Here is a 12,330-nt window from a genome sequence, read left to right on the forward strand (position 1 = left end):
GAAAGTATATTCTGAAATATCCGGCCTTATGATTCAAAAAAAAGTTTCGAAAAACGTCGACCGTGACTCGGTTTTTTTAGCACGTACTTCAAACGTCCCAGATTAAGGTTACCGAATTAGGGTCTCGATTCTAAGCACTCTTTTACTTTTTTATGCTATCCGTTTCTTCGAAATTCGATTCTAAATCATTAGTCCTAATGATTCGCCACAAAAGTTTCGAAAAACATCGACCGTGACTCAATTTTTTAGCACGTACTACAAACGTGCCAGATTAAGGTTTCCGAATTAGGGTCTCGATTTTTAGCACTCTTTAATTGTTTTATGCACTCCGTTTCTTCGAAATTATATTCTAAAATATCCGGCCTTATGATTCACCAAAAAAGTTTCGAAAAACGTCGACCGTGACTCGGTTTTTTTAGCACGTACTTCAAACGTCCCAGATTAAGGTTACCGAATTAGGGTCTCGATTCTAAGCACTCTTTTACTGTTTTATGCTATCCGTTTCTTCGAAATTCGATAATAAATCATCAGTCCTAATGATTCGCCACAAAAGTTTCGAAAAACATCGACCGTGACTACATTTTTTAGCACGTACTTCAGACGTCCCAGATTAAGGTTTCCGAATTAGGGTCTCGATTTTCAGCACTATTTAATTGTTTTAAGCACTCCGCTTCTTCGAAATTATATTCTAAATTATCCGGAATTACGATTCACCAAAAAAGTTTCGATAAACGTCGACCGTGACTCGGTTTTTTTAGCACGTACTTCAAACGTCCCAGATTAAGGTTACCGAATTAGGGTCTCGATTCTAAGCACTCTTTTACTGTTTTATGCTATCCGTTTCTTCGAAATTCGATAATAAATCATCAGTCCTAATGATTCGCCACAAAAGTTTCGAAAAACATCGACCGTGACTCCATTTTTTAGCACGTACTTCAAACGTCCCAGATTAAGGTTTCCGAATTAGGGTCTCGATTTTCAGCACTCTTTAATTGTTTTATGCACTCCATTTCTTCGAAATTATACTCTAAAATATCCGGCCTTATGATTCCACAAAAAGGTTTCGAAAAACGTCGACCGTGACTCGGTTTTTTTAGCACGTACTTCAAACGTCCCAGATTAAGGTTACCGAATTAGGGTCTCGATTTTAAGCACTCTTTTACTGTTTTATGCTATCCGTTTCTTCGAAATTCGATTCTAAATCATCAGTCCTAATGATTCGCCACAAAAGTTTCGAAAAACATCGACCATGACTCCATTTTTTAGCACGTACTTCAGACGTCCCAGATTAAGGTTTCCGAATTAGGGTCTCGATTTTCAGCACTCTTTAATTTTTTTATGCACTCCGTTTCTTCGAAATTATATTCTAAAATTTCCGGCCTTATGATTCACCAAAAAAGTTTCGAAAAACGTCGACCGTGATTCGGTTTTTTTAGCACGTACTTCAAACGTCCCAGATTAAGGTAACCGAATTAGGATCTCGATTCTAAGCACTCTTTTACTGTTTTATGCTATCCGTTTCTTCGAAATTCGATTCTAAATCATCAGTCCTAATGATTTGCCACAAAAGTTTCGAAAAACATCGACCGTGACTCCATTTTTTAGCACGTACTTCAAACGTCCCAGATTAAGGTTTCCGAATTAGAGTCTCGATTTTCAGCACTCTTTAATTGTTTTATGCACTCCATTTCTTCGAAATTATATTCTAAAATATCCGGCCTTATGATTCCCCAAAAAGGTTTCGAAAAACGTCGACCGTGACTCGGTTTTTTTAGCACGTACTTCAAACGTCCCAGATTAAGGTTACCGAATTAGGGTCTCGATTTTAAGCACTCTTTTACTGTTTTATGCTATCCGTTTCTTCGAAATTCGATTCTAAATCATCAGTCCTAATAATTCGCCAGAAAAGTTTCGAAAAACATCGACCGTGACTCAATTTTTTAGCACGTACTTCAAACGTCCCAGATTAAGGTTTCCGAATTAGGGTCTCGATTTTCAGCACTCTTTAATTGTTTTATGCACTCTTATTCTTCGAAGTTATATTCTAAAATATCCGGCCTTATGATTCACCAAAAAAGTTTCGAAAAACGTCGACCGTGACTCAGTTTTTTTAGCACGTACTTCAAACGTCCCAGATTAAGGTTACCGAATTAGGGTCTCGATTCTAAGCACTCTTTTACTGTTTTATGCTATCCGTTTCTTCGAAATTCGATTCTAAATCATCAGACCTAATGATTCACCACAAAAGTTTCGAAAAACATCGACCGTGACTCCATTTTTTAGCACGTACTTAATACGTCCCAGATTAAGGTTTCCGAATTAGGGTCTCGATTTTAAGCACTCTTTAATTTTTTTATGCACTCCGTTTCTTCGAAAGTATATTCTAAAATATCCGGCCTTATGATTCACCAAAAAAGTTTCGAAAAACGTCGACCGTGACTCGGTTTTTTTAGCACGTACTTCAAACGTCCCAGATTAAGGTTACCGAATTAGGGTCTCGATTCTAAGCACTCTTTTACTGTTTTATGCTATCCGTTTCTTCGAAATTCGATTCTAAATCATTAGTCCTAATGATTCGCCACAAAAGTTTCGAAAAACATCGACCGTGACTCAATTTTTTAGCACGTACTACAAACGTGCCAGATTAAGGTTTCCGAATTAGGGTCTCGATTTTCAGCACTCTTTAATTGTTTTATGCACTCCGTTTCTTCGAAATTATATTCTAAAATATCCGGCCTTATGATTCACCAAAAAAGTTTCGAAAAACGTCGACCGTGACTCGGTTTTTTTAGCACGTACTTCAAACGTCCCAGATTAAGGTTACCGAATTAGGGTCTCGATTCTAAGCACTCTTTTACTGTTTTATGCTATCCGTTTCTTCGAAATTTGATAATAAATCATCAGTCCTAATGATTCGCCACAAAAGTTTCGAAAAACATCGACCGTGACTACATTTTTTAGCACGTACTTCAGACGTCCCAGATTAAGGTTTCCGAATTAGGGTCTCGATTTTCAGCACTATTTAATTGTTTTAAGCACTCCGTTTCTTCGAAATTATATTCTAAATTATCCGGAATTACGATTCACCAAAAAAGTTTCGATAAACGTCGACCGTGACTCGGTTTTTTTAGCACGTACTTCAAACGTCCCAGATTAAGGTTACCGAATTAGGGTCTCGATTCTAAGCACTCTTTTACTGTTTTATGCTATCCGTTTCTTCGAAATTCGATAATAAATCATCAGTCCTAATGATTCGCCACAAAAGTTTCGAAAAACATCGACCGTGACTCCATTTTTTAGCACGTACTTCAAACGTCCCAGATTAAGGTTTCCGAATTAGGGTCTCGATTTTCAGCACTCTTTAATTGTTTTATGCACTCCATTTCTTCGAAATTATACTCTAAAATATCCGGCCTTATGATTCCACAAAAAGGTTTCGAAAAACGTCGACCGTGACTCGGTTTTTTTAGCACGTACTTCAAACGTCCCAGATTAAGGTAACCGAATTAGGATCTCGATTCTAAGCACTCTTTTACTGTTTTATGCTATCCGTTTCTTCGAAATTCGATTCTAAATCATCAGTCCTAATGATTCGCCACAAAAGTTTCGAAAAACATCGACCGTGACTCCATTTTTTAGCACGTACTTCAAACGTCCCAGATTAAGGTTTCCGAATTAGGGACTCGATTTTCAGCACTCTTTAATTGTTTTATGCACTCCATTTCTTCGAAATTATATTCTAAAATATCCGGCCTTATGATTCCCCAAAAAGGTTTCGAAAAACGTCGACCGTGACTCGGTTTTTTTAGCACGTACTTCAAACGTCCCAGATTAAGGTTACCGAATTAGGGTCTCGATTTTAAGCACTCTTTTACTGTTTTATGCTATCCGTTTATTCGAAATTTTATATTAAATCATCAGTCCTAATGATTCGCCACAAAAGTTTCGAAAAACATCGACCGTGACTCCATTTTTTAGCACGTACTTCAAACGTCCCAGATTAAGGTTTCCGAATTAGGGTCTCGATTTTCAGCACTCTTTAATTGTTTTAAGCACTCCGTTTCTTCGAAATTATATTCTAAAATATCCAGCCTTACGATTCACCAAAAAAGTTTCGAAAAACGTCGACCGTGACTCGGTTTTTTTAGCACGTACTTCAAACGTCCCAGATTAAGGTTACCGAATTAGGGTCTCGATTTTAAGCACTCTTTTACTGTTTTATGCTATCCGTTTCTTCGAAATTCGATTCTAAATCATCAGTCCTAATAATTCGCCAGAAAAGTTTCGAAAAACATCGACCGTGACTCAATTTTTTAGCACGTACTTCAAACGTCCCAGATTAAGGTTTCCGAATTAGGGTCTCGATTTTCAGCACTTTTTAATTGTTTTATGCACTCTTATTCTTCGAAGTTATATTCTAAAATATCCGGCCTTATGATTCACCAAAAAAGTTTCGAAAAACGTCGACCGTGACTCAGTTTTTTTAGCACGTACTTCAAACGTCCCAGATTAAGGTTACCGAATTAGGGTCTCGATTCTAAGCACTCTTTTACTGTTTTATGCTATCCGTTTCTTCGAAATTCGATTCTAAATCATCAGACCTAATGATTCACCACAAAAGTTTCGAAAAACATCGACCGTGACTCCATTTTTTAGCACGTACTTAATACGTCCCAGATTAAGGTTTCCGAATTAGGGTCTCGATTTTAAGCACTCTTTAATTTTTTTATGCACTCCGTTTCTTCGAAAGTATATTCTAAAATATCCGGCCTTATGATTCACCAAAAAAGTTTCGAAAAACGTCGACCGTGACTCGGTTTTTTTAGCACGTACTTCAAACGTCCCAGATTAAGGTTACCGAAATAGGGTCTCGATTCTAAGCACTCTTTTACTTTTTTATGCTATCCGTTTCTTCGAAATTCGATTCTAAATCATTAGTCCTAATGATTCGCCACAAAAGTTTCGAAAAACATCGACCGTGACTCAATTTTTTAGCACGTACTACAAACGTGCCAGATTAAGGTTTCCGAATTAGGGTCTCGATTTTCAGCACTCTTTAATTGTTTTATGCACTCCGTTTCTTCGAAATTATATTCTAAAATATCCGGCCTTATGATTCACCAAAAAAGTTTCGAAAAACGTCGACCGTGACTCGGTTTTTTTAGCACGTACTTCAAACGTCCCAGATTAAGGTTACCGAATTAGGGTCTCGATTCTAAGCACTCTTTTACTGTTTTATGCTATCCGTTTCTTCGAAATTTGATAATAAATCATCAGTCCTAATGATTCGCCACAAAAGTTTCGAAAAACATCCACCGTGACTACATTTTTTAGCACGTACTTCAGACGTCCCAGATTAAGGTTTCCGAATTAGGGTCTCGATTTTCAGCACTATTTAATTGTTTTAAGCACTCCGCTTCTTCGAAATTATATTCTAAATTATCCGGAATTACGATTCACCAAAAAAGTTTCGATAAACGTCGACCGTGACTCGGTTTTTTTAGCACGTACTTCAAACGTCCCAGATTAAGGTTACCGAATTAGGGTCTCGATTCTAAGCACTCTTTTACTGTTTTATGCTATCCGTTTCTTCGAAATTCGATAATAAATCATCAGTCCTAATGATTCGCCACAAAAGTTTCGAAAAACATCGACCGTGACTCAATTTTTTAGCACGTACTTCAAACGTCTCAGATTAAGGTTTCCGAATTAGGGTCTCGATTTTCAGCACTCTTTAATTGTTTTATGCACTCCATTTCTTCGAAATTATACTCTAAAATATCCGGCCTTATGATTCCACAAAAAGGTTTCGAAAAACGTCGACCGTGACTCGGTTTTTTTAGCACGTACTTCAAACGTCCCAGATTAAGGTTACCGAATTAGGGTCTCGATTTTAAGCACTCTTTTACTGTTTTATGCTATCCGTTTCTTCGAAATTCGATTCTAAATCATCAGTCCTAATGATTCGCCACAAAAGTTTCGAAAAACATCGACCATGACTCCATTTTTTAGCACGTACTTCAGACGTCCCAGATTAAGGTTTCCGAATTAGGGTCTCGATTTTCAGCACTCTTTAATTTTTTTATGCACTCCGTTTCTTCGAAATTATATTCTAAAATTTCCGGCCTTATGATTCACCAAAAAAGTTTCGAAAAACGTCGACCGTGATTCGGTTTTTTTAGCACGTACTTCAAACGTCCCAGATTAAGGTAACCGAATTAGGATCTCGATTCTAAGCACTCTTTTACTGTTTTATGCTATCCGTTTCTTCGAAATTCGATTCTAAATCATCAGTCCTAATGATTTGCCACAAAAGTTTCGAAAAACATCGACCGTGACTCCATTTTTTAGCACGTACTTCAAACGTCCCAGATTAAGGTTTCCGAATTAGAGTCTCGATTTTCAGCACTCTTTAATTGTTTTATGCACTCCATTTCTTCGAAACTATATTCTAAAATATCCGGCCTTATGATTCCCCAAAAAGGTTTCGAAAAACGTCGACCGTGACTCGGTTTTTTTAGCACGTACTTCAAACGTCCCAGATTAAGGTTACCGAATTAGGGTCTCGATTTTAAGCACTCTTTTACTGTTTTATGCTATCCGTTTATTCGAAATTTTATATTAAATCAACAGTCCTAATGATTCGCCACAAAAGTTTCGAAAAACATCGACCGTGACTCCATTTTTTAGCACGTACTTCAAACGTCCCAGATTAAGGGTTCCGAATTAGGTCTCGATTTTCAGCACTCTTTAATTGTTTTAAGCACTCCGTTTCTTCGAAATTATATTCTAAAATATCCGGCCTTACGATTCACCAAAAAGGTTTCGAAAAACGTCGACCGTGACTCGGTTTTTTTAGCACGTACTTCAAACGTCCCAGATTAAGGTTACCGAATTAGGGTCTCGATTTTAAGCACTCTTTTACTGTTTTATGTTATCCGTTTATTCGAAATTTTATATTAAATCATCAGTCCTAATGATTCGCCACAAAAGTTTCGAAAAACATCGACCGTGACTCCATTTTTTAGCACATACTTCAACCGTCCCAGATTAAGGTTTCCGAATTAGGGTCTCGATTTTCAGCACTCTTTAATTTTTTTATGCACTCCGTTTCTTCGAAATTATATTCTAAAATTTCCGGCCTTATGATTCACCAAAAAAGTTTCGAAAAACGTCGACCGTGATTCGGTTTTTTTAGCACGTACTTCAAACGTCCCAGATTAAGGTAACCGAATTAGGATCTCGATTCTAAGCACTCTTTTACTGTTTTATTCTATCCGTTTCTTCGAAATTCGATTCTAAATCATCAGTCCTAATGATTCGCCACAAAAGTTTCGAAAAACATCGACCGTGACTCCATTTTTTAGCACGTACTTCAAACGTCCCAGATTAAGGTTTCCGAATTAGGGACTCGATTTTCAGCACTCTTTAATTGTTTTATGCACTCCATTTCTTCGAAATTATATTCTAAAATATCCGGCCTTATGATTCCCCAAAAAGGTTTCGAAAAACGTCGACCGTGACTCGGTTTTTTTAGCACGTACTTCAAACGTCCCAGATTAAGGTTACCGAATTAGGGTCTCGATTTTAAGCACTCTTTTACTGTTTTATGCTATCCGTTTATTCGAAATTTTATATTAAATCATCAGTCCTAATGATTCGCAACAAAAGTTTCGAAAAACATCGACCGTGACTCCATTTTTTAGCACGTACTTCAAACGTCTCAGATTAAGGTTTCCGAATTAGGGTCTCGATTTTCAGCACTCTTTAATTGTTTTATGCACTCCATTTCTTCGAAATTATACTCTAAAATTTCCGGCCTTATGATTCACCAAAAAAGTTTCGAAAAACGTCGACCGTGACTCGGTTTTTTTAGCACGTACTTCAAACGTCCCAGATTAAGGTTACCGAATTAGGGTCTCGATTTTAAGCACTCTTTTACTGTTTTATGCTATCCGTTTCTTCGAAATTCGATTCTAAATCATCAGTCCTAATGATTCGCCACAAAAGTTTCGAAAAACATCGACCATGACTCCATTTTTTAGCACGTACTTCAGACGTCCCAGATTAAGGTTTCCGAATTAGGGTCTCGATTTTCAGCACTCTTTAATTTTTTTATGCACTCCGTTTCTTCGAAATTATATTCTAAAATTTCCGGCCTTATGATTCACCAAAAAAGTTTCGAAAAACGTCGACCGTGATTCGGTTTTTTTAGCACGTACTTCAAACGTCCCAGATTAAGGTAACCGAATTAGGATCTCGATTCTAAGCACTCTTTTACTGTTTTATGCTATCCGTTTCTTCGAAATTCGATTCTAAATCATCAGTCCTAATGATTTGCCACAAAAGTTTCGAAAAACATCGACCGTGACTCCATTTTTTAGCACGTACTTCAAACGTCCCAGATTAAGGTTTCCGAATTAGAGTCTCGATTTTCAGCACTCTTTAATTGTTTTATGCACTCCATTTCTTCGAAATTATATTCTAAAATATCCGGCCTTATGATTCCCCAAAAAGGTTTCGAAAAACGTCGACCGTGACTCGGTTTTTTTAGCACGTACTTCAAACGTCCCAGATTAAGGTTACCGAATTAGGGTCTCGATTTTAAGCACTCTTTTACTGTTTTATGCTATCCGTTTATTCGAAATTTTATATTAAATCAACAGTCCTAATGATTCGCCACAAAAGTTTCGAAAAACATCGACCGTGACTCCATTTTTTAGCACGTACTTCAAACGTCCCAGATTAAGGTTTCCGAATTAGGTCTCGATTTTCAGCACTCTTTAATTGTTTTAAGCACTCCGTTTCTTCGAAATTATATTCTAAAATATCCGGCCTTACGATTCACCAAAAAGGTTTCGAAAAACGTCGACCGTGACTCGGTTTTTTTAGCACGTACTTCAAACGTCCCAGATTAAGGTTACCGAATTAGGGTCTCGATTTTAAGCACTCTTTTACTGTTTTATGCTATCCGTTTATTCGAAATTTTATATTAAATCATCAGTCCTAATGATTCGCCACAAAAGTTTCGAAAAACATCGACCGTGACTCCATTTTTTAGCACATACTTCAACCGTCCCAGATTAAGGTTTCCGAATTAGGGTCTCGATTTTCAGCACTCTTTAATTTTTTTATGCACTCCGTTTCTTCGAAATTATATTCTAAAATTTCCGGCCTTATGATTCACCAAAAAAGTTTCGAAAAACGTCGACCGTGATTCGGTTTTTTTAGCACGTACTTCAAACGTCCCAGATTAAGGTAACCGAATTAGGATCTCGATTCTAAGCACTCTTTTACTGTTTTATTCTATCCGTTTCTTCGAAATTCGATTCTAAATCATCAGTCCTAATGATTCGCCACAAAAGTTTCGAAAAACATCGACCGTGACTCCATTTTTTAGCACGTACTTCAAACGTCCCAGATTAAGGTTTCCGAATTAGGGACTCGATTTTCAGCACTCTTTAATTGTTTTATGCACTCCATTTCTTCGAAATTATATTCTAAAATATCCGGCCTTATGATTCCCCAAAAAGGTTTCGAAAAACGTCGACCGTGACTCGGTTTTTTTAGCACGTACTTCAAACGTCCCAGATTAAGGTTACCGAATTAGGGTCTCGATTTTAAGCACTCTTTTACTGTTTTATGCTATCCGTTTATTCGAAATTTTATATTAAATCAACAGTCCTAATGATTCGCCACAAAAGTTTCGAAAAACATCGACCGTGACTCCATTTTTTAGCACGTACTTCAAACGTCCCAGATTAAGGTTTCCGAATTAGGTCTCGATTTTCAGCACTCTTTAATTGTTTTAAGCACTCCGTTTCTTCGAAATTATATTCTAAAATATCCGGCCTTACGATTCACCAAAAAGGTTTCGAAAAACGTCGACCGTGACTCGGTTTTTTTAGCACGTACTTCAAACGACCCAGATTAAGGTTACCGAATTAGGGTCTCGATTTTAAGCACTCTTTTACTGTTTTATGCTATCCGTTTATTCGAAATTTTATATTAAATCATCAGTCCTAATGATTCGCCACAAAAGTTTCGAAAAACATCGACCGTGACTCCATTTTTTAGCACATACTTCAACCGTCCCAGATTAAGGTTTCCGAATTAGGGTCTCGATTTTCAGCACTCTTTAATTTTTTTATGCACTCCGTTTCTTCGAAATTATATTCTAAAATTTCCGGCCTTATGATTCACCAAAAAAGTTTCGAAAAACGTCGACCGTGATTCGGTTTTTTTAGCACGTACTTCAAACGTCCCAGATTAAGGTAACCGAATTAGGATCTCGATTCTAAGCACTCTTTTACTGTTTTATTCTATCCGTTTCTTCGAAATTCGATTCTAAATCATCAGTCCTAATGATTCGCCACAAAAGTTTCGAAAAACATCGACCGTGACTCCATTTTTTAGCACGTACTTCAAACGTCCCAGATTAAGGTTTCCGAATTAGGGACTCGATTTTCAGCACTCTTTAATTGTTTTATGCACTCCATTTCTTCGAAATTATATTCTAAAATATCCGGCCTTATGATTCCCCAAAAAGGTTTCGAAAAACGTCGACCGTGACTCGGTTTTTTTAGCACGTACTTCAAACGTCCCAGATTAAGGTTACCGAATTAGGGTCTCGATTTTAAGCACTCTTTTACTGTTTTATGCTATCCGTTTATTCGAAATTTTATATTAAATCATCAGTCCTAATGATTCGCAACAAAAGTTTCGAAAAACATCGACCGTGACTCCATTTTTTAGCACGTACTACAAACGTGCCAGATTAAGGTTTCCGAATTAGGGTGTCGATTTTCAGCACTCTTTAATTGTTTTATGCACTCCGTTTCTTCGAAATTATATTCTAAAATATCTGGCCTTATGATTCACCAAAAAAGTTTCGAAAAACGTCGACCGTGACTCGGTTTTTTTAGCACGTACTTCAAACGTCCCAGATTAAGGTTACCGAATTAGGGTCTCGATTCTAAGCACTCTTTTACTGTTTTATGCTATCCGTTTCTTCGAAATTTGATAATAAATCATCAGTCCTAATGATTCGCCACAAAAGTTTCGAAAAACATCGACCGTGACTACATTTTTTAGCACGTACTTCAGACGTCCCAGATTAAGGTTTCCGAATTAGGGTCTCGATTTTCAGCACTATTTAATTGTTTTAAGCACTCCGTTTCTTCGAAATTATATTCTAAATTATCCGGAATTACGATTCACCAAAAAAGTTTCGATAAACGTCGACCGTGACTCGGTTTTATTAGCACGTACTTCAAACGTCCCAGATTAAGGTTACCGAATTAGGGTCTCGATTCTAAGCACTCTTTTACTGTTTTATGCTATCCGTTTCTTCGAAATTCGATAATAAATCATCAGTCCTAATGATTCGCCACAAAAGTTTCGAAAAACATCGACCGTGACTCCATTTTTTAGCACGTACTTCAAACGTCCCAGATTAAGGTTTCCGAATTAGGGTCTCGATTTTCAGCACTCTTTAATTGTTTTATGCACTCCATTTCTTCGAAATTATACTCTAAAATATCCGGCCTTATGATTCCACAAAAAGGTTTCGAAAAACGTCGACCGTGACTCGGTTTTTTTAGCACGTACTTCAAACGTCCCAGATTAAGGTTACCGAATTAGGGTCTCGATTTTAAGCACTCTTTTACTGTTTTATGCTATCCGTTTATTCGAAATTTTATATTAAATCATCAGTCCTAATGATTCGCCACAAAAGTTTCGAAAAACATCGACCGTGACTCCATTTTTTAGCACGTACTTCAAACGTCCCAGATTAAGGTTTCCGAATTAGCGTCTCGATTTTCAACACTCTTTAATTGTTTTAAGCACTCCGTTTCTTCGAAATTATATTCTAAAATATCCGGCCTTACGATTCACCAAAAAAGTTTCGAAAAACGTCGACCGTGACTCGGTTTTTTTAGCACGTACTTCAAACGTCCCAGATTAAGGTTACCGAATTAGGGTCTCGATTTTAAGCACTCTTTTACTGTTTTATGCTATCCGTTTATTCGAAATTTTATATTAAATCATCAGTCCTAATGATTCGCCACAAAAGTTTCGAAAAACATCGACCGTGACTCCATTTTTTAGCACGTACTTCAAACGTCCCAGATTAAGGTTTCCGAATTAGGGTCTCGATTATCAGCACTCTTTAATTGTTTTAAGCACTCCGTTTCTTCGAAATTATATTCTAAAATATCTGGCCTTACGATTCACCAAAAAAGTTTCGATAAACGTCGACCGTGACTCGGTTTGTTTAGCACGTACTTCAAACGTCCCAGATTAAGGTTACCGAATTAGGGTCTCGAT

Source organism: Cucurbita pepo, chromosome 5 (assembly GCF_057944985.1).
Source record: "Cucurbita pepo subsp. pepo isolate OVF chromosome 5, ASM5794498v1, whole genome shotgun sequence".
NCBI lineage: Eukaryota > Viridiplantae > Streptophyta > Magnoliopsida > Cucurbitales > Cucurbitaceae > Cucurbita > Cucurbita pepo.